This window comes from Aythya ferina (assembly GCF_964211825.1).
Source record: "Aythya ferina genome assembly, chromosome: 29".
In the NCBI taxonomy this organism is placed as follows: domain Eukaryota; kingdom Metazoa; phylum Chordata; class Aves; order Anseriformes; family Anatidae; genus Aythya; species Aythya ferina.
The window spans coordinates 1776243-1796993 of NC_140326.1; the positions used below are offsets into that span (position 1 = coordinate 1776243).

General features: G+C 54.8%; 1 long non-coding RNA gene across 1 annotated transcript; it reads right to left on the minus strand.

Moving 5' to 3' along the window:
• Positions 1-1195: 1195 nt before the first annotated feature.
• LOC311425070 lies at positions 1196-20039 on the minus strand. The gene is made up of 4 exons (XR_014686222.1): positions 19856-20039; positions 8065-8162; positions 7396-7699; positions 1196-1599 (listed from the first exon to the last, which is right to left on the minus strand). It is a non-coding gene; the product is annotated as an uncharacterized lncRNA (long non-coding RNA).
• Between the last annotated feature and the right edge of the window lie 712 nt (positions 20040-20751).

Sequence of the window (20751 nt, forward strand, 5' to 3'; positions counted from 1 at the left end):
CGCAGGGCTGAGCGCTGAAAGGTTTGGGGTGGAGAGAGACGAGCCAAAGGGCAAGGAATAACCATGCAGAGGCATCAACCAGACCAGAGGCACAGGTGGAGGAGCACCAAAAAGGGATGGAAAAGCCTCTGCTGGGTGCATCCGGGGGGTCCTCGAGGCGGAGACCCCCGGGCAGAGCCCACGACCCCTCCTGCCACCGTTCCTTGGGGGATGCAGGAGCAGCGCCGTGGGGATGGGCACCGCTTGGGGATGGCTTTGAAAAGTCCTCGGGTGCAAGCGGGGCACGTGTCACATTTAGGGTTGGAAATCCAAACCCCACAGCTGTGAGCAGCAGGTTTAGGAGCAGGCTGGAGGCTCTCTCAGCCTTCTGCTCATCCCTACTGAAGGAGGCGAGCAGAGCAGGGGTGAACAGAGCACCCGTGGCCCCCAAAAGGATCAGGCACCTCCAGGGAAATGTTGATCCCATCCCAAGGTGGGGCCAGGAGGGCTCTCGGGGGCTCCCCAGCAGCAGGGAATGGCCACAGAGGGGATTCATGGGGGGGCCAGGAGCTGCTCCAGAGGCTTTGCCCCAGCCCCTCGCCTCCTCCACCCTGCGTGCCCCTTCCCACCTTCAATCCAGGGGGGCCCCAACCTCTAAAAAGCCAATTCCCGAGGGTCCTCCGGAGGAGCAGACCCCACAGAGGTGACCGGGCTCACCCACAGCCCCAGAAAAAAAACCTTTAAGACCACCACCACCGAGATCCCAGCCCTTCTCCAAAGCACACCCCCAAAAAAAACCCCCCGAGACCAACCTGAGCACCACGGCCACATCCTGCAGGGCTCGGGGGGAGGCAGGGGGAAAGCAGAGCCCCCCCTCAGCCCAATCTGACACCGAGCAGCCCCCCGGCTGCTCCTGGGTCCTTGTGGGGTCCCCTCAGACCCCTCACCCAGCTGGGGGCACCCTGGGGTGCAGGGGGGCCCTGTGAGCGAGACACCCAGAGAGGGCCAGGAGGAGGCAGGGTGCCGAGATCCTCACCTTTTTTAAGCCCCCCAGGCATGATCTTGCCTCCCCCCCCCAATAATAATATTTCATCTACCTTATCTGATTAGGTTAGGCTCATTTGTGTGTATTTTGTTGTGTTTTTTTTTTTTTTTCAAAAACACCTTTAATCACCTCACAAGTTCCCCGCCGTCGCAAACAGAGCCACCACAAACATTTGCTGCAATCCAAGTTTTATTTTCGGCAATCTTTTTTTTTTTTTTTAATGCAAGGAAGGCAGTTGTAAAAAAAAAAATAAATAAAAATTTAAAAATATGAAAAAGACAGAGGCTGAGAAAACATTAACAAGGCCCTGTGCTTTCTGCTAAAGTGCCTTCATTTCATTATCATTAAATTTGCCTAGTAATTAGATTTCAGTGCATGAATATTTTAAAAAAAAATGTAACAGACAGGCTGTCAAAAAAAAGCACGACAACATCAATTCGGTAATTTTTTAGACAGAGACATTCATAAGCAATTAACACAGATTTCCCGGGTTTGGAGACTTTTTTTTTCCTTTCTTTTCTTCTTTTTTTTTTATTTTTATTTATTTTTTTTCCTTCCAGCCTTGTGTTCTTCACCTGAAATCAAAAGAAAAAAGAAAACCACCATAAACATGGGCATTGCTGGTTATGCCATTTTCATATTTTTTTTGTCCCCCCCCGGCTCGGTTTCCTCCCCAGCCCCGCTCAGCACCTTGGGGCCAGGCACCGGCCCCGCAGCACCCGCTTCACCCGAGGTGTCACCGAGCTCCTGGCTCGATTTTCAGGCGTTTCTGCTGAAAACGGTGATTTTGAGCATTATTTGCATAATTGTACAGTTCGCCGGCTCCCTAATTATGTGATCTGTGTTCGGCACCGCTGCAGGCGAGGGGAGGCTGGCGAGGGGTAAGGCAGCACCGGGGCCTGATCCTGCACCTGGCTGAGCATCGCAGACCCCATCCCATCGAGCGCACGGGGCTTGGACATCCCGCAGAGCCAAGGGACCAAACCCCAACCCCACCAAGCATCCCTTGGCCAAAATCACCTTGACCCAAACCCATCCCTTGACCCAAGCCCATCCCTTGACCCAAACCCATCCCTTGACCCAAACAGGGATGGATGTCGAAAACCCACATCTAGTTTTTATCAGCATCGCCGGCAAGCTTGAGACTACCCAAAACCAGCCCCACACAAAGAAAATCCGAGACCTCAGCTCGGGTCATGCCTCCCCGAAATCTCCTTTGCGAGGTTTTATCGGCAAGAGCAGGGAGTGGAAGCAGTTGGTACAAGCGGCTGAACGACCAAATCAAAAGCATGTGAGCAGATTAAAGAATCAATCTCCCCGTTTGATGCAGAGGAAATCCCGCTAATTATAAAGAAGGGGCTTATTTCCTGGAGTCACTCTGTTTGAAGTCATCAGAAACTAGTAATACTTAATTACTCGACTTTATGGACTAGGGAGCGGCGAGCCCCTTCGCCCACTCGCCGGTGCCATCGCTGGGGCTTGCAGGGGGTGTTGGGGATGTTCCTCCTGTCCCCCTGCACTTATTTATTCAGACGAAGCCCTTAACAGCCCTCGCATGAGCCTGCGGGGAAGCATTTACACATTTTAAGAGGGGAATATAATGAAAATTAAAAATAATCATTAAAAAAAAAAAAAGCAACCAACACAACAGAGTGCGTTAGCCGTGCAAGCTACCTGGGTATTAGCGCAGGTGTGTGGGCTTTGTGCTAGCAAACACCTGCGGGATCAGAAATTTGGAATGAAACCCAAGGGAAGGCGTTCACTGCGTCCGAATCCTTGGGCAGGGAAGGGTTCGGCCTCCCCCAGCTCTCCCTGGGCAATATGATGGCCATGGACTGAAAATAATGCCCTCAGATATTCTGGGGGAGAGCATGTGGGACAAGAGAGTGGCAGAGAGGCACGGGGGCTCGGCAATGGCACGGGGTAAGGTAATGTAAAGGACCTGGAGAGGTGCCACGTGCAGGGAAATGCATTTGGCACGTGGCCGGGATGGGCTTCGACTAAACCACCATGGGAAAGCTCCAGCTCCGGCCGCCAGGTCACCCACACTGGGGAGGAAAAACATAGAATAAAATAGCAGCGATCACATCGTAACGGACTGGGAGGAAAGCTCGAAAACTGAGACCCAAGAGATTGAAACGGGGAAATCCGAATAAGTTCGTTTTTATTAAGTCTTGTCCCTGTCGGTGCAATCTCAAGGGAAGCCGAACACCGAGCGCACCTCAACCACAGCCCCAGGAGAACCCGTCCCTGGCCAGGGAGCAAACCCCATGGAGCCAAACCCACTCCGAGGCTGACATTGGGGTCTCTGCGTCCCTCGGCGCCTGCCCCTCATCCTCCTAAAGGTTTCGGGCAGCTTCCACGGTGGCAGTGCCTGGAGGACGCAGCGTTGGTTTTGCTCCGGTTGGCTTTGGCTTTCCAAATTCCTCACCACCTTCTCCAAATAAATCATAAAATTTGGGGATGGGCAGCAGCTCGAGGTCTCTGTCAGGAGCAGCAGCTACAATACCCGAGATTTTTGGGGGTTTTTGTGGCTCCATCCCGGTGTCTGTTGAGTGCTGGGGGACGTGGCGCTGCCGGGCTCTGAAATTCTGCACATACCAGCTCGCCTCGGGAATGTCCCAGGAATGCTGCTGCGGAGTCATGAGGCTCCACAGCCAGGAATTGGGTGAGAAAAGGGTGGTTTATTTTGTTCCTAAGAGAGAGGAGGGCAAGCTGCTAAACCCAGGCTTGGCCTAGGTGGGAAACTGTGCTGATCGGAGCCATCCCTCCTGAGGGGGCCGAGCTTTTGTGCAAACCAGGCTGGGAGCCCTGAGATGCAAACTCTGGGGGCCTCTGGGTGCTGCGGAGGCTCACCCTAGGGCAGGACACCCACCAGCATCACCCTTGGGTGCCCTCACCACCACGCATCTCGCCGTTGTGCTGCTGGTGGGAGCGCAGGGTCAGCATTTCCCTGCTGCTTCTCGTGCCCATTCCTGGCGCTTTTTGCAGAAAAACCCTGCCCAGATGCCCCAGCACTGTGCAGAAGGCTGGATTCCTATGAATCCAGGATGAGAGCCACATTTCCCACCCAGAGGCATTTCCTCCAGTCCCCACTGGCACTTTCTTGTGCTCCAGGTTCCCCGTTTGAGGCAGGGTCTCCACCTGGAGAGCCAGTGGAGGCTGGCGAGGCAGGAGCCATGGCAGGGAAGGGAAGGGGCCGAGATGACCCCCAAGTAAAAACCTCACCCCCTGCCCAAACAGAACCCAGAAAACCCCAGGTGAGCACACCACGGGTGGGTTTTTCCTCCCCTCTTCAGCTCCAAGGAGGCGAGGAAGGGTGCGCCGCGAGGGGAACGTCCCCGCGTCATGGCTGGGAAGTGGGAAGGGAATTGGGTTTTATCCAAAGAGGCTTCCTGGGGCTGGGGGCCTCCTTCACCACAACCCATCGCTGGCACGAGCACAGCCAGCCCCGTGCAGGGCTCCCAAACCCAAACCCAGGGCTGCTTCTCCGTGTGCCACCTCAAAGCCAGGGCTGATGGACATTCCCCTGTGCCACCCCAAAACGGGCTCAAGCAGCGGCCCCATCCCTTGGTTCATGGGATCCACTGCGCTCAACGCACCCAGAAAATAAACTCATCAGCAAGAAAACCTTGCCCCAAGCAAAGCAAAGGCTTTAACGCCCCGCGAGGGCTGGGCACCCAAAGGTCCTGCTCCCCTTTAGGGGCGCTGGGGACTGCGACGGGTGCGCGGAGCCCCCCGCAGCCGGCGGCTCGCCGCAGCCCGGCCGAGGTCCGTTTGTCACTTTTCCTTCATTATTTGCAGTTTGTACACAGGCGTCATTAGGGATTCATTCGGTTTCCCTAGCAGCAGGCATTAGTCTGGCTTCCCTTTCCCCCTCTCTCTCCCTCTCTCAGCAGCGCCCTTTATTTTTAGTGTCTTATTTACAGTTTGACAGAGTAACTGTAACCCTTGCAAGCTACTCCAGCGGCTTTAATCGGGGGAATAATGGGTCCTGTCTGGCGATGAATAGAATTTAGGGGACAGATTGTTCCACACTCGCCCGGTGGGGGTAATTTATTTATGTGCGCACTTGTCAGGAGGAGAAAGGGACGGGGGGATCTGTATGCGCCGAGGACACCGCCGCCACTGAAAGGCGGAGGGGAAGGGAGAATGGAGCCAAACGCCCCGGATCCCGCTGCCCCCCTGGCAGCTGAATGCCTCCGGTGGCCGTGAACTTGGAAGGGCCGAAAGCCCCATTCCCAGGCCCTCGGCACGTCAGCGGGGCCGCCCGCGGGTGCTGCCGGGCTCCAGATGGGTCCGGCCGTGGCGCTCTGCCCTCCCCAGCGCTGCCCCGCATTGCCGCGGCGCGGGGAGCACGTCCCATGGCAACGGTACAGTAGCAGCGGCACAGCGGGGGGCTGGGAAGAGAGGCAAAGCCCTCGGAAAAAATACAGGATGGGTCCAGACAATGGCCCCCCCCTCTCATATCATAAATTACACGGCGGCCACAAAAGGGGGGAACGGGATGCTGGCGCTCGCTCGCTCCCCGTTCCCAAAGTCCCCCCTGCGCTCGCTGGGCGCCGTGGGGAGGGAGGTGGAGGAGGGATGCTGCGGCACCCATGGGCGCTGTGTTCGGGGAGAAAGCCCCAGCCCTGTCCCCACCTGCAGCACGGATCATTCGCCCCGCAGCAGCCCCGTTTCCTGCCCCAAAAATCTCCCTGAGCGCCCGCTGCCCCGGGTCCAGGCTCGCCCCCAGCACCAGGACCAGCTCCCACTGCAGCAGGCTCTCTCCCTTCGGAAAAAAGGCCTTTTTTTTCCTTCCCATTTCCTCTCTGCAGCTCAAGGGCCAGAGCATTTTGCATTTATTGCCAATGGCTCGATGCCTCTGCACGGCTTCTCCCACCCGCTTCTGCCTGGCAAGGGCTGCGGGTGGACACACAGCTCCCCATGGGACACAGGGTGCCAGAGAAGGGGCTCAGGCTGCACCCACCAGCATCAGAGGGCTCCCTGCTTGGCTCCTTTCCTCCCTGAAAGAGCAAAGGAGCCTCAAATCCTGTGCACAAGGGCACTTTCTGACCCTCTTTGCATCACCAGCACAGCACAGAGGCACCTTGGCCCCGACGCATCCAGTGCTGCTCTAGGATTGCCCTGTGTGCCCGAATTTGCCTTACAGGACGGGGTCAGCAGGACTGGGTACGAAGCACTTTCAGTTCCTGAGCTTCCAGTGGTACGGGAGAGCTGCTCGGAGCCAGGAGGGCCACAGGACTCAGCACCCCAAACCTTCTCGCCCCAGCCCAGGGCACCACAAGCACCACGGGTCCCCCACGGGCACCTCCCAGGAGCTCGAACCTCACTGCAGCGAGCCGGAGGATGGCAAAGGAGGACAGCAAAGGAGGCCTGAGCCATGTGGAAAGCACCGAGGTGTCTTCTCCAGGCAGATGCACGAGGTCTTCTGGTGGCACCAAGGGCCGTGGCGCAGTGCTGGGACGCAGGAGGTTGGCGGTCGCGCTTGCTGATTTTCAAGTTCCCTTCCAGCCCCGGTGATTCTGTGACTCTTTGGCTGCCCACGAGCTGTAGGACAGCCCACACGATGCTCCTGGTGTCTCCTACACCTCTCCCCAGGACCGAGGGTGATGGATCCAGCACCCAGAGGTTTGGATGCTGCCCTCGTGGTCCCACGGCCAGGGCAGAGCGCACTGAGACCGGAGCCAGCCCAGCACCAGTTCTATGGAAGACCTTCCCTTGGCAAGGAGACCAAAAGCTCTCCTTGCTCAGCCAAACTCAAGCCAAGAGTGCTTAAATATGCTCAAAAAAAGGCAAAAAGGTGGCCTTCACCCCAGGAACCCAGCGGCTTGCGGGCCAGCCCCTGCACCGCCGCATCCCACCGCCGCGGGACCTGGAGGGGGGACCCTCGCCCGGGCACAATGACTGTCTATTCTGCTGATCACAAGCCTAATCCTCTTTGGTTTTTAATTGGCATTTGGGCTAAGCTGATTTAAACCTCTTCACCTTGTTGGGTCCCCCCCTCCCCACTTCTTTCTTTTCTTTTTGCTTTTTTTTTTTTTTTTTTTGGACCAAATAACAACGCTGCCATCACCCAGCCCCCGGCACAATGACATCTTTGTGCGAGGGCGAGAGGAGAGGAAAGGAGAAGGGGAGGGAGGATGGAGGGGGGGGGGGGGGGTTGCGCGGCGAAATGTGCCGAACCCCCTCGGAAACAATGCGCAGTTTGTGATTCAGCCTTGACCACGGGCAAAGCACCCGCTTCAGCTGCGCCTCGGTCACCACCGCGCTGGCCCTGGCCATCGGTCCCCTCCCCAGCCCGGTCCCCTGCCCGTCACCTCCACCTGTGCACCCTGAGGTGCCCCCCGTGTCCCCCCCAGGCTCACCCACGAGGTTCGGTGCTGCCCAGCACGGGGATGCTCGGTGGTGTCCTTGCCTGTCCCCAGGGCAGTCCCCGGTGTCCCCGTGGCCGCGGTGCTGGCACCAGGTGTGCTCTGCGCTGCTCCAGCAAGAGGCAGGAGGAGGAAGAGGAGGAGGAGGAGGAGGAAGGTTCACGTGGGATCAGCCACGGTGAGGGCTTCTGGTGGCCGTGTCCCCATGAGACGGGGCTGGTGGCTCTCAGGGCCGGGCTCTCCTGGGTTTGTAGGGTGGGTTGTTCCCACTCCTGGGTTCATGCGGTAGCGAGAGGACCTGGGATAGAAACAAAAGCAACAGAAGCACCTTTATCACCTCCACGGATTTCACATTTAAAACACAAAAATAAAAGAAAATATCCTTGCGGGAGCCCTTTGTTCCTTCAGGTGGGAAGGACGCCGCTGGCAGGCTTGGAGGATTGCGAGATAACAAAACAGCTTCGAGAGGTTTTAGGAGCCAAACCCGAGGGCGTGCGAGGAGCCGGGGATGTGGATGGAGAGCAAGATGCTGCCCCCCTGCTCCCCGCAGCCAGCATCGCTCACACCCATCCCCAAGCTCCTGCCGTGGGGAAGCCCAGCCCGTGTCAGAGCCTGCTCGGCCCTCAGAGTGCGGAGAAAACCTTGAGAAATAAATTCACTCACCAGGAAATTCCCCACGAACTCTCACCGGGAGCCACGCGCCGTGAAGTGCTGGCCGCAACGCACGCAGAGCATCGCGCCGGGGGAAGCCACGCCGCTCCCTGGCAGGGAGAGAGGGGGAAAAGGGGATGGGAACGGGATGAGCGTCAGCCCCAACCCCGGTGCTTCTGCCCCGAGTTTTGTGCAGGCTCGTTCAGCACCCCCTGTCCCCGCCAGCCTCAGGGGCACGGGAATTATGAGGCTGGACCTACGGCTGTAAATCCCAGTGGAAAAAAAAAACAAAACGAAAACAAAACACATTTTTCCATCAGCTTTCTGGAGAGCCGCGAGCCCCTCCGTGCCCAGGGATGCTGAAAAACCCAAAGCTAAGGGGTTCATCCGGACATGGGAACACCGGGCAGCTCCAAGGCTCAGCCACACGATGCCCCCAAAACCAGGGTGGCCACAGCCCTCGTGCTGCCCCACATCACCCTTACGGATTTATTTTGGCTTTAGATATTAAATTTCTTTGTGTATTTTTGTGAAAACTCTGCTTTATCCGTGGCCCTTCACGGGCTACGCATGGATTTAAACATCCTGAGCAGAATTTATGGGGCACATTTAATAGAGAAAGGCGTTTGGGGCAGGGAAAGATCCTTTTTCTGCTGGTTAAACCAGGGAGAAGCCAAGCGGTGGAAAGGACGAGACACAGACGATGCCCAGCCTCAGCCCCAACCCAAACCCAGGTCCCAGGAACGAGAAAAAACGAGAAAAAGGAACAAAAAACCTCCCCCAGCACGGACAAATAAACGAAGGCAGGGGGAAATCAGCTGAGCAGCTAAGAGCCTTAGCGCATTTTTGCGGGCGTTAGGGACGGGGCTCCCATTCCTGCACGCGCTGGGCCGGGCACGCCGAGCCATCGGTGGTTTTTCCACTGGGGAGGGGGGAGAAAGAAAAAAAAAAAAAAAAAGTGATTTATTTTTCTTGAAACCATAAATTTCCAGTTGTTTCAGGTTGCCGTGAAAATTCCCCTCGCGCCAGGGTTAAGCTCGCTCCATGTATTTAGACTTCCGAGTTTCTCATGGCAACAGAGGGATGGGGAGAAGCGAAAAAAGCAAAGCAAACCCAGGCTCAGGGAGCACAAATTTCATCACCTAAAAATCACAAGGCTCTCACGTGGGGTCTGTAGAGAAAACACCCCAAAATACCTCAAGTGCCAGAGTAAAAAACCGATCAGTTCACACGTGGCCGGGTTGTGCCGGACCCGGTGATTTTCCCCTCTCCTGTCCTGATTTCGGTGCCACGAACCAGCCCTAAGCTAGGGCAGGGATGACCCCACTTGTGTTTGGCATCGATTTTTTTCCTCCCCTAAACAGCCACAAAACGTTCTCAGCGATAATTAAGTCTGTTGGATTTTTCTAATCTAAAAAATGGGGGAGAAAAAATAAAAATAACGATCGAGCAGCTGCCTCCCTAATATTATCGCGACACGTTGAAAAATCCAACCTCAGCTGGAGCCACTACAAGAAAATTCGGTGGTCGAACCAAACCCCCAACACCCCCGCGTGGCATGGAGCGCTTTTTACCGATAATTACAAAAAATAAAACCCTCGTAGAAAGGACTGGGCACCATCCCCAGCGCAGGGATCGAGGCTAAAATAAAATTGGGGCGTTTTAGGGCGCGGGTGATGCCGGTGGCGCTCGGTGGCCGCAATGCCAAGCCCATTGCCGGTGGGAAAAGGAAAAATTTGGGTGTTTGAGGCCGAGATGGAGGCGTGCTAAGCCCCGTGCCCCCATGGCGAGCACGGGGGGCCGAGGGCAGGATGCGTCCCCCCCCTTGCCCGCGGTGCCGCGTGGCGCTGAGCGGGGAGAGAGCATCGGCCATTTTACGTGTCGGCTGCCTAAAATGGTGGCTCGCACCTTTTTCCCTTTCTGCTACCGTTTCCAGCACGCATGCACCCGCGGGGAAGGGGAGGGAGAGGGGCCATGGCCCCCCCCCCACCAAGCGCAGGCGAGGGCGCCGGGAACGGGAGCCAAGCTGGAATTAGAGGGGGGGGAAATTAAAGGAGGGGGGGGGAGAGGGAAGGATGCGCTCGCCTCGCCACGGCCCATCCGCCCTTGGCTTTTGTGCGTCGAAGGGAGAGGCAGGAAGGCATCGAGAGGGGAAAAATGGGGGGAAAATTTAAAAAAAAAAAAAAAAAAAAAGGAGGGGGGGGACGTGGCATTTGGGTGAGGATGGGGGAAAACACGGAGGGGGCAGGGATGCGCGTGGGGCGCGGGGAAATCTTCCCGTCTTTCTTCGCCGACCCCCCTTCGCCCTCCCCGCAATCCCGCTTTGACTTTTCCCACAGAAGTAGCCAACCTCCAAGAATGCAAATGACATTCATTATGCAAATGCATGCAAATCAGGTTTAACTATCGGAAGAAGGGCTCGGAATTTCTAATGGCTTAACTCTTTCGCACACAACCACCACAACAAGAGCCCGCGTCCTGGTGCTTGGGCTTTGTGTTTGCTCCATCCCTCCCCAGGCACCCCGGCCCCGCACCCTCGCTGGGGTCCCCCCGGTCCCCCCCGAGCATGGGGACGAGGGACGAGGGGCACGGGGAGGGCGTCGGGGGGGAACAAAGCACCAGGAAAACAACAACAACAGCCCCAACCCCATTGGCGTGGGAGCGGCTGCCCCTTCGTTAAACAACGCCAGCAGGAGATGAGACAAAGCAGGCTGAAACGCAGAATTTGATGGGGGGAAGGAATAAAAAAAAATTGAAAAAAGGAGGAAAAAACAGGCCGCTATGGACCAAACATAAAATCCCAGAGATGCGTCGGCAATGGCAGCCACCAAGGTTTGGTGACCTGCGCACCAGGACGGCGCAGAGCCACTGTCCCAGCCCCTCCTGGCAGGAAAATAACCACCCAAACCCCACCTTTTCCTTTTTATTTATTTTTTTTCCCCTCCTTTCATGAAGAAAAAAAAAATTTACACCCTTTCCCACTATGCTGGATGAGCTACCAGGCACCCATGGCCACGATCCGCCCTGGGATGCTCCAACGCAAGAACCCGAGCCCTGAGCCTTACACACGGCGTAATTCTGAATATTTCATGGCTATGCTGTTATCGATTAGCAATAATTATGTTCTGCCTCATCTGAGCTAAAACCACCTTGTTGTTTATTTTCTACCTCTCCTTCTGATGGCCAAATTTGTGCTGTTTCCTCCCCATCTGCTCAAAGACTCGTTATTTAAGCTAGGAGCTGCTGCTGGAAGGAGCAATTATCTATGTTAGGGCAAGGAATTCTCAAAATTTTAGCTAAATGGCTAAAACTATGGCCGTAAATCAGTTGTTTTTACAATCTGGTGTGTTCCAAAATGCAGAATACTCCAAATTACTGGCCAGGTAGGAACAAAAAAAATAAGAAAAAGAAATGCTTCATTTTTTCCACCTGATCCCAGCCTGTTCAGCTAAGGCCTCTCCACAACCTAAAAATATCCAGCACTTCTGCCAGCCTCAAGTGTCTAAAAAAAAATAAATAATAAAATAAATAAAAATAGTGAGTCAGCCCCTTCCCTACCAAAAAAAAAAAAAAAAAAGGATGAGAGGGGAATAAAAATAAATAAATCAGCAACGTGGATTTCTTTATTTGTTCCCTGACTTGACACCCAGCAGCCTTGCTGGGAGGGCACCCTCCAAGCCCCAAATTTCCAAGCACACCCAGTTCCTGAAGCTGGGGGATTTTTTTGGTTTGATTTTATAGTAATTATCAGCTTCATTTATATATATATATATTTTTTTTTTAATTAGATGAAAGCAGGGAGGGCCAAGTGAAGGTCGGTGGGTGCGCCAGCGTGCGCCCCGTGCCCAGCAAGGCTGGCGCCGACAGCTGCTTATTGCTAATGACCAAGATGCAGCATCAGTCTCATCTCGCAGTGCTGAGAAAGCAAACTTCTCTGATTCTTCCTTACGAGCACACAAACAGCACAGAAATTGGTGTTTGGGCAGGGCGGTAACGGGGGGGTCACTTGGCAAATAAAACTTGGTGTCACCTGGTGCTGCTGCGGGACAGGAAGGCGAGTCCCCGGGTTTCGAACCAAAAATGGTTTGACATGGAAAACCTCCCTCGTGGAAAAACGTTAGGCACCAAATTCATCAAAATTATTATTTTTAAATTAAAAAAAATAAAAAGGGGTTTCTCTCATCCCTTTCCCATCCCTTGCCAACTCTATGTAGGTGCCTGCTCTGACCCCGTGCACACCTCGAGCATCGTTGATCGTGGGAGGAGGCGGCATTTCTGCAGCCCAGAGGCCATGAGGAAACATTTTGGGGACAGAGGAGCTGCCAACACCCATGGCCTTCAAAGCCCCACCGTGCCCAAAATCCCACTTCCCAAATGTTTTCAGCCACTTTGCCTCCAAACCCTGTTGGGGAAGCGCCGGCACAGAGCGTTTATCCACACAGGGGGTGGGATGGAGCCCAGCAGCTCCAACAGCGATCCCTTCCTCGGAGACTCCACACTGGGAAGGAGGAGGAGGAGAAAAGGAAAAATGACAAAGGGAAGGAGGGAAGGAAAAAAAAAAAAAAAGAGGGGGATTTTTTAATGTTGAGAAGTCGAAAGAAATCATTCCTTGCAGAAGTTAGCAAGGAGAGGGAGAGGAAAGGCTGCGGGCACGAGGTGCAGCATTGGTTTTTGGATAGGGCACCGGGCCTCGCCCTTTGCCTGCCAGTTTGGGGCCAAAATGTTTATTCCTGGTCATTCCCAGCAAGCCCTCAAAAAGGTCCAGGGAAATATTCATAGGGCAAGACAGGCCACGCGCTGAATCCACCTTGCCAACCTGGCTGAGCATCCATTCCCGATTCCACCAACGGCCCCATTCAGAGCCAGCCCCGCAGCCCTCAGCCCCCAACCACTTTGGGAAGGAAACCCCCTCCCAGATGAGATAGCCCTGAAAAATGAGCAGGGATGAGCAGAAAGCATCGGGCATGGAGAGAAAGAGGTGTGAACGCTGAGCCCTCAGCGGCCACGAGCATCCTGTGCTTGGACCAGGCTCCCGGGACAACCCCGTGCCTTAAATAAAGGGTTTTCAGCAAAAACCCTGCTTTGTCACTGTTCCCATTGAGAGCGAGAAGAAAAGAGGAATTTGCAGTTTGTGGGGCAAAACGGGAGGTGGAGGTGCCGTCAGGCAACCGCACCACCATTTCTCCGTGGATCCTCGGGAGCGGGGAGATTTGTGTTTCGAGCACCAGGCCTTAAAAAAGCAGGAGGCAGAGGCAGCCAACGCAGTTTTTTTTTTTTTTTTTTTTTTTTTTTTAAATCCAGATTTTCTCATCTCACACGGCCCTTTTTTAAAGCCGGCTCACGAAGTGTTCTGGGGCCAGACTCCATTTTTTTCAGCGGCTGGGGCACAGTCATCAAGAGAAAAAAAAAAAAAAAAAGCAGGCCCACCACCCTTTTTCTAATTTTTCCCAAAGACCTCGGAGGCGTGAGCACTCGAGAGTCAAATTTGCCCAGGACCCGCGTCCCCTAAGAAAGCAGGGCTCATTCGCCTTCCACAAACTCCGCAGCGGCAACAAAAGTCCCTTTCAAGCCCTTCCAGACGCAAGTCCTTCAGCTCAATTAGTCAGGCACACAGAGGCACAAAAAAGCCTCCCATTCAGGCTAGAGGCTGGCTGCGGAGGACAAGGGCGAAGAAAGGATCTTTCTCCCACGCTTTCACTGGGTGTCATAACAAGCAGAAAGCCCTCTTACCGGGGGATTATTGGAGATAAGAGCCCGGCCGAGGGGCTGGGGCTGCAGGAGGAGGGGAAGGAGGCTGCAGGGGAAGGAGGCCGCGGAGGCTGCGGCTCCCGCGCCGGCGGAGAGCGGCACCGCGCACGCTAAAAAACCACGGCCAGGCCCCCTTCTGCACGGGCACGGGAGGAATAATCCCGGTTTTCCATGGCAACCCGCTCACCGCCGGCCCGGCACCGGGGCAGGGAGAAGCCTGGGAGAGCCTCGACCCCGGCAGAGAGCCTCGTGCCCCGGGTGCCTCCCGAAACCGCCGCTGGCTTTGGAGCGGAGCACCGAGGCCGTGCGCAAAGCAGCTCCAGAAACGGGTGGCTTCAAGATAAAAAGAACTTGATTTTTATTATTTTTTTTTTTTCTTAAAAAGATAGAACAAGTTTTTGGAAGGCCTTTTGTTGCTCAAAACAAAGCAAACGGGAGGAAAGGAGCAAATCCTGCAGAGAACAGATTCTGTCCACAAAAATTGGTGGCCCGGGGCCACCCGCCTGCTGCGGCACCCACCCGCAGCATCCACCCCAGGTCCTGTAGGAATCAGGTGCCCCAAACCCTTTAACAGCTCCCTGAACCTTTCCCAGTAACTCCACACACCCAGAGGCTGGATTCCCTTTCCAGGGAGCTGGGGAAACCCAAAAGCAATAATAAATTTGGGGCTCTCCACTCCTCCTGCTCAGCCCCGAGCTCTGTGGGGTGCGAGGACAGCCAAACCCAACCCAGGCACTTTTGGGGGAGGCTCGGGGAGGGGACACAAACTCTCCAGCTCGGGCTGGCAAGCCGAGAAGCTCACTTGGAATTAATTATCCCGTAATTGTGGGGTTTCGAGCACTTTCCTCCCCAGCAGCTGGTGCCTGCTGGAGCCAGGGGAAGGCAGCTTGGCCCCGACGTGCTCCTGCCCTGCTCAGCCCAGGAAACCCTACAAGGAGTCACTCCTGCAAAACACCACAAAAGCTGAATGTTTCAATCTTGCCCAAAACATCAGATATTTACAGCCAGAAGGAACAAGCACCTCGAGGACAGCTCTCCCTCCTCGCCAAGGGGCAGACAGCGACAAGAGACACAGACCCAGGGTCCCTCACCCCCTCCCCGTTGCTCACATATTGCCTTTCAAAAGGGACAAAACAGATCCTAGGGCAGATATTCTATTTTTCTCCCCAAAAAGAGATGTTTTGGGTTGGCCACCTCAGCAGATGCCCACCATGGAGGTCACATTGAGCCTGGCACGGCTGTGCCAACACCAGTGACGTCCCTCTAGGGAAGACACTGTGCACCCTGCACGAGCCCCAGGCCACCCCCTCACCCCCTTCCCATCACCCCAGTGTAGGATTTTTTTCCCCAAACCCCACATTTTGCAGCTCCACCTGTTTTAGCCCCAAAAACCGATGGCGTGATGCCGAGTGGTTAACACACACCCGAGGCGGTGGCTCCGCGCCGCAGTGCCCTGCCACTGCCCCTCTGCCCCTGCAGGACAGGAATCCCTAAAAGTGGAATTAAAAGGGGTTTTACACCTAGCCAGAGCTCAGGCCACAGCGTTTGGGATTACATAGCTTAGCTGTAGGGTTTCAGATGGCAGCTCCGAGCCCAGCCCAGGCTGCAGCGGGGGAAATCCCCCAGTGACACCAGCACGAGACCAGCGCTGGCCAGGAGCGGCTCCAGCACCCAGGGACCTCCTGCCCTATAATTCAGGAACCAGGATTTCCCAGCTTTTCCTGCAAAACCAACCACGGCCATCACAGCCTCGCAGATGGCCGGATTCTGCCTGCCCCAAAGCCCCCCCCGCAAACCCCACTCCCCTCACATCTCCCAGCAGTGGATGAAGGCAGCGAGCAGGGACCCGCATGCACACGTCCTTTCCTATCTCCATCCCTAAAAACCCTACAGGACGAGCCAGAAGGCTGCCCTGGGAATATTTTTAGGGCCACACTGTCGGCAGCAGCGCTGTCACACCAGCCTGGGCCGGCACAGCCCTCCTGCAGCGAGGCTGCGAGCGCCACGGCTCCGCTTTCACATCCGATCACCCTCAGCGCATCCCAGCGACCTTCCCGGCTGCACCCAGCAGCCCCACAAGCGCCCAGCTCAGCATTTTCCTCCCCGCTACCCCCAGGGGAAAATGCCACCAGCTGTCCCCCCCGGGGCTGGATGCAGGGGACCCGTCCAGTCCCATTTGTTGGATGCCCTGTGCCACGTTTGCACCCTGAAAGGGGGGCTCAGAGAAAGCCCCTCGCCCTTGATTTTTTGCTCTGTGGTGCAAAAATCAGCAGCGAGCATCCCAAAGCAAGCCCCGTTGCAGGGGCATCGGGGGCGAGACCCAAATCTGGGAATGGGATGGGGACCCCCGAGGTGCAGTGAGTCCGGAGCAGGGCCCCGGCCATTCCCACACAGCCCCAAAATGAAAGTGGGGCCTGATCCAATTCCCCCAGTGGCTTAGAGTGCCTGGTTTACCATAATCCCAGCAGAAAAAATAATTTAAAACAAACAAAAAAACACTCCCTCGAAACTGTTTGGGGGTTTTGAAGCCCAGATTGTTTGGAGAGGGGCGGCTGCTGGTGGCACAAAGGCGCTCTCGTCTCCCAGCCTCAGTCCAGAGGTTTCAGCGAGCCTGCCTGACCTCCCCAGGTACCAGCAGCAGGGAACCTCGCTCCTGCCCCAAGCACAGACCCAGAGCGGTGAGGTGCAGCCTCAGGTGGCCCCAAAATGCCCCCAAACCCCCAGCATTTTGGGGGCACCACACTGGGAACGAGCCAAGGCAGGGACGCAAAAGCCAAAGCCCATCCTGCATCCGATGCCAAGCTTCAACTGCTCAGGGCTGGGGAAAAATAAAAAATAAAAAATCTCTTCATACCTATGTTTCTACACCTATACATGCACAACTTCTTTGTGATTGCCCCTTTCAACATCCCATAGCACGAGTGCAAGGGAAAGGCCGGAGACCCGAAAGCCTCCAGCCACCGGGGCCTCCCTTTGTTCCCACCTTCGAGTCCCCAACGAGGCCAGCAGAAAATTCCTTCAGTCAGGGAATGCCTGCTGTCCTCCAACACAGAAATCACATTTTTTGGGGGAAGATTTAACAGTTTGGGGCTGAGAATTTACCGTTCCTATCCCATCTACTCATTTTAGCCCTCCCAAAGGAGGGGTCGGTGCCAGCAGATCACCGCGACCCCCACGGCACCGATGGGGCTGAGGGTTCAGAGGGATCCCTGCAGCAAATGGGCTGGGGAGGAGGAGGAGGAGGCAGAGGAAGGCCAGGACAAGGACACCCAGCCTGAACCATCCTTCCCCCTCCTCCCGATGCCCCCTGAAATACACCCATTCCCCACGTCCTCACGCAGCGGGCAGGGGAGCAGCTCTCCCCAGCTATTTCAAGCTGAAACCGATGCATTGAGTAAAATAGTTGAATTCTGAATTTCCAGCAGCTCTATTTGTACAGCTCGGTTCTTCTCAATGACTTGCACATCAAAAAGTTAGGATGGCATTTCCTTTTTTTTTTCCCCTTTTCTTTCCTTTTTTTTTTTTTTTTTTTGGCTCCAACCACGCTGCTTCAAGCAGGAAAAAGGACGTGGAGAGCGCATCGCGCAATACAGGAGCACAGAACCTGCACGAGCATCTCCTCTTAACGTCCCCAGCAGTTAGGCAGACACGAGGGAGAGGAGAGCAGACAGTGCTGAGTGTTAACCAGTCACATCAGAGTGTCCAAGCAAGCTTAAACGGCCACACGTAAGCTGCAATTTAGATCAACGTCACGCCAACGCGAGGGGCTTTCCTAGCACTGCTGCGCCCTGGGAGCAAACTGGGGAGAAAAGGGAAAAAAAAAATAATAATAATAATAAAAAATGCCCCAAACGGCTGCTTGCAGCCTGCCCCAGCTCCCAAAGGCCTCCAGGACTTCCAGTTCTGGGCTGGAAGTGCTCACCTGCCACGATTCAGCCAAAATGTAAAAAAATCTCCACCAAGATGGAGAGTAGCATGGTTACAGAGCTGGGGGATGTTCCTGTCTCTCTCTCGGGGTCTCTGGCCCTCTAAAGAGCCAGAAGTGGAGGGAAAATGACCCCATTTTGGGGGGTTTTGCACCCCAGGAGGGATGGGGACGTTGGCTGGGCGCTCTCCAAGAGGGGTGCAGGACCCTGGGTGCCCCCTGCCACCACAAAACACCTCCTGCCCCGTGCGCCCCCAGATCCATCCTGCTCCCGGACAGCACCCAGGCTGCGGGGTGCCCCATTCCCCACCCAGCTCTGCCCTCGTCCCAGGCCACCAGCCCCCATTTCTGCCCATGCCTTTTGTTATCCCCAAGCAAGTGACACCGCCAGGCTGCAGCCTCCGGCGTGCCCCCCGTGCACAATTGGCCACGGCCGAAACCCAAAAGGCGAGCGCACGGCACCGCTTCCAGCCCCGGATTGGCCAAAAAACGCTGTTCCCCCCCCGGGATGAAGGCTCCAGCCAATGGTGGGTGGCACGTGGCAGCTCGCCGCCGCTCGCCCAGCCATAAAAGCGCCTCGTCCCTGCACCAGGAGCCGCCCCACGAGGATTTGGGGGTGAGAGACACGGCCGCACTCAGTGCTGGTGTCCGAGCATCGTGGGGAGCGGTGGCACCAGTGGCCATGAGATTTGGAAGGACCGAGGCACGGCGATGTCCCCCTGCCACCAGGGCCAGGGCTCTGTCCCCCGAAAGATGCTCGAGCCTCGTGCATGGTGCCCACCAGACCCCCGGAGAATTCCCCCATTCCAAGTTCCACGGCCAAGGGAAATAAGCTCATTTATTAATTTAAAAGTAACCCCAGGAGCAGGACGAGTCCTTCACACTGCACCCAGAACTCCAGCCTTTCCCTGTCCCTTTTGCCTTTTTTTTTTTTTTTTTAATAAATAAAAGATCCTGCACAAGAGCGGGTCCAGCATGGCTCAGAGGCCAGCTCTTTTTCTCCATCCCCCACAATGATTTTTTGTGAGGTTGCAATGCCATAAATACTCCTTCCCCACCTCACTTCAGGTGCTGCCACCCATACGGATTTTTATTACGATTTTTTTTCCCTTGGAATCACCATTCCAAGGTGATATGTAACAAATAACTGAAGCCACCACAAGACCTTTGTGTTCTCAGCACCACCGCGACACCTCTCCAAACAGGCTGCTGTATTTCACGGCAGCCTCTAAGCCAACCAGCCTGACCATTAAAAGCAGGCAAGAAGCACCCAGCCCACATCTTTGACCCAAAATCCCCTTCTAGAAGAGAGCAGGTAAAAAAATAAAAATAAAATTAAAAAAAAATCTGATTCCATAAGGAAAAAGATGACAGAAAATCCAGTGCAGGGGGTGACAGCCAGCGTGAATTTGCAGTCAGAGAGGATAAATTAAATAAAATCAGATTCCCTGATTAGCCTCATATGGTTTCATACCCAAGTTATAAATATATATTTTGTAAATCCCTGATCTTGGAACCTTAAATCCATTCAGGGAAACGCTCATAGACAAAGGGTTAAAAAGGAGAAAGCCAGCGCTTGGATCGAGAGGTACTGGGAAAGAAAAACAAAGAAAACTGCAAGATCCCATTTTCCAAATCACCACCTCGGTCTTTCTAGCCCCGATAGCAAGTTGTATCTGCCAGGGAACGAAATTACACATTTAACAGAGAGAAAATAGAGGGGGGAGGGAAAAAAAAATAAAAATGGGGGATGAATTCAGTATTTGTGTTTGCAAAACAAGCATTAATAAAGCGTGCTCCGGCGCTGCGTTATTGCCCAGATAATCCACGGCAGGAACCTGCATCGATTTACGGGCTCGGGGCTGCCGTGGGGCTGCTCACACGAGGAAAGTTCATCCTCGGTGTGCAGCCTGGGTCCTGCACTTCGCCAATTCCTGGCCTGGGGAAGTTTGACTTCGTTAATTCAATCACGGGCAGCGGCCGAGGGGAGAGCGGCCGCAGCCTCGGCTGACTCAAGGCAGGTTTCTTTTTTCCCCCCTCGCATGCACAGCATCACTGAACTCTTCCTTAAAACCATAAGGAGGAAATTAGGTGCTTAAAAATTTAAAAAAACAAACAAAAAAATCCTACCTCAGGTTTTAATTCCAGTCCCAAAAAGTTGTCTTTTTTTTTTTTCCCCTGTGCTTTTTTTTTTTCCGCCTCTCGTTTCCTTTCTCTTCTTTCTTTTCCATTTCTTTTTTTTTTTTTTTTTTTTCCTCTCCTTTTCCTCCTCTTCCTTCTGATGAATTTCCTTTCTTCTCCACATCCTCCTCAGGCGTGTACTGGGGTTATTTTTACTTTCGGTTATCTAGCTTTATGAAGAATTGACACCACTCATACAGCTAGATAACCAAAGATAACAACCAACCCCTGAAGTCTACAGCATCAGCAGGAAAAAAAAAGCCAGCCTCCTCTTCTCCAGGGGCTTGGGAGGAAGGAACGAGGGAGGAAACGAATAAAAAGAGAGGCAAATATTAGCAGTGCGATCTGGAACAGCACAGACACGTCAGGGTCCTCGACCCAGCGCCAAGCTCCCCTCAGCACCAGTGGGACGAGCAAGATCAGGCCCTTGAAAACGCGATTTTGGGCAGAATTTGGGGGAATCAGCACCCAGGAGCTGCTCTTTTCCCATCGCCAGCTTAAAAGCTGGTCCATTTGCAAGCCAAATGGGGCTCTGCAGGTGCTGAAAATCGAGCCCACGGTGTTTTTAGCAACCCCGAGCCCCCTCGAATTGAAGGGCTCGGCGCAGCAACGAGCCAAGCGAGCAGATTTTGTGCCCCCCAACTTCACGCAGGGGACCAGAAGGACATTTCCTCCCCCCCCCCCACCCCACTCCCCCCCCACCCCATCCCCGGGAACGCATTGAACCCTCGCGGAACAAAACGCCTGCCAAAAATAAGAATCATAAATCAATCAAAAGCCGCAGGTTAAAAATAAACGCTAACTTGCGATGCCTCGGGTTCAGCCAAGGTGTGTGTGTGTTGGGG